Here is a 2,555-nt window from a genome sequence, read left to right on the forward strand (position 1 = left end):
CCAGAAAAAAAAAAAAAAAAACATGGGTAGACAAGGTAAGAACACACTCAACACTACAAAGAGTAACACAGTATCAACAAAAGCTAGTGACTCTACAACAGGGAGACTTGAATACATCAATATAGATGAAGTAGAAGAAAATGACCTAAAAAATAACTTTAGGAGAATGTTTGAGGCCCTTAAAGAGGAAATAAAAAATTCTATCAAAGAAATGGAGGAAAAAACAAGCAAAAAATTGGAAGAAATCTACAAATCCCTTTTAAAAAAAAATCAAGAAAAAGCAATCAAACAGAAGAAGGAAATGATTCAAGACTTGAAAACTGAAATAGAAACAATAAAGAAAGCACAAAATGAGGGAGTTCTAGAAATGGAAAATATGGGAAAATGATCAGAAACCATAAATGCAAGCATAAACAGCAGATTGCAAAAGATGGAAGAATCTCAAGCACTGAAAATACAGTAGAGGAAATAGACTCACCAGTCAAAGAAAACATTAAATCTAACAAAAGCTTAAAACATAATATCCAGGAAATATGAAACACCATGGAAAGACCAAATCTAATAAGAATAGGGATAGAAGAAGAAGTCCAACTCAAAAGCACACAAAATATATTCAACAAAATTATGGAAGAAAACTTTCCCAACCTAAAGAAAGATATCCTTATGGAGATACAAGAAGCTTACAAAGTACCAAATAGACTAGACCAAAAAGAAAAGTCCCCTTGCCATATAATAATCAAAACACTAAACATGCAAAATAAAGAAAGAATATTAAGAGCTGCAAAGGAAACGGCAAAGCAACATAGAAAGAAAGAACTATCAGAATTACACCTGACTTCTCAATGGAAACAATGAAAGGCAGAAGGTCCTGGTCAAGCATTATGCAAACATTAAGGGACCACGGATGCCAACCCAGACTACTATACCAGCAAAATTTTCAATCACCATAGACAGACAAAACAAGATATTCCATGAGAAAACAAGATTTAACCAATACCTAGCCAGAAACACAGCCCTACACAAAGTACTATAAGAAAAATTCCAAACAAAGGAAGTTAGCTACATCCACAAAAACACAGACAATAGATGATCACACAGCAGCAAATCACAAAGAAGGGGAAAAAACACACAATAACATCACCAAATTCAAAAACTAAAATAACAGAAACTAGAAATCACTGGTCATTATATTTGTTAATATAATAATATAATATAATATAATCAACTCACCTATAAAAAGATACAGACTAAAAGATTGTATATGAAAATAGAATCCATTCCTCTGCTGCATGCAAGAAATACACCTCACCCTCACAAGACAGAAACTACAGATGCAAGCATAACCAACAGAATACAAGAGATGAAAGACAGAAGATACATTAGGCATTAAAGATACAATAGAGGAAATAGGTCCATCAGTCAAAGAAAATGTTAAATCCAACAAATTCTTAACACAAACCATCCAGGAATTCTGGGACACTGTGAAAAAAAATCTAAGAATAAAAGGGATAGAAAAGGGAGAATTCCAGTTCAAAGTCATAGAAAATATATTCAACAAAAACATAGAAGAAAACTTTCCAAACCTAAAGAAGAATATGCCTATAAAGGTACAGGCAGATTACAGAACACCAAACACACTGGACAAAAAAAAAAATAGTCCCCTTGCTACATAATAATATAATAATCAAAATACTAATGCATAATTAAGAAAGAATAATAAGAACTGCAAAAGAAAAGGGCCAAGTAACATATAAAGGCAGACCTATCAGAATTACACCCAACTTCTCAATGGAAACTCTGAAAGCGAGAAGGCATTCCACAAACATTAAGAGACCATGGATGCCAGTCCAGACTACCATACTGAGCAAAGCTTTCAATCATCATCGACAGAAAACAAGATATTCCATGACAAAACCATATTTAAACAATACCTATCTAAAAATAAAGCCCTACAGAAAGTACTAGAAGGAAAATTCCAACCCAAGGAAGTTAGCTACACCATGAAAACACAGGCAATTGATAACCTCACACCAGCAATTCCCAAAGAAAAGAAACACACACACACTACCAACAACAACAACAAAACCAAATAAAACAGGAATTAACAATCACTGATCATTAACATCTCTTAATATCAGTGGAATCAATTAACCTGACAGAATGGGTAGAACAGGCTTCTGAATGGGTACAAAATCAGGACCTATCCTTCTGCTGCATACAAGAACACACCTCAACTTCAAAGACATACATTAGCTCAGAGTAAAAGGCTGGGAAAAAATTTTTCCAGGCAAATAAACCTAAGAAACAAGCTGCAGTAGCTATCCTAATACCTAACAAAATAGACTTCAAGCTAAAAGCAATCAAAAAAGATGAAGAAGGCCATTTCATATTTGTAGCAGGAAAAAACCATCAAGATGAAATGTCAACTCTGAACATTTATGATCCAAATACAAGAGCACCCACATTTGTAAATAAACATTACTAAAGCTTAGATCACACATCAAACTTTACACATTAATAGTGGGAGACTTCAACACCCAATGCTCACCAATGTA

Source organism: Alexandromys fortis, unplaced genomic scaffold (genome assembly GCF_014885135.2).
Source record: "Alexandromys fortis isolate MF-2015 unplaced genomic scaffold, M_Fortis_MF-2015_v1.1 scaffold_8_9099976_23576923, whole genome shotgun sequence".
In the NCBI taxonomy this organism is placed as follows: Eukaryota; Metazoa; Chordata; class Mammalia; order Rodentia; family Cricetidae; genus Alexandromys; species Alexandromys fortis.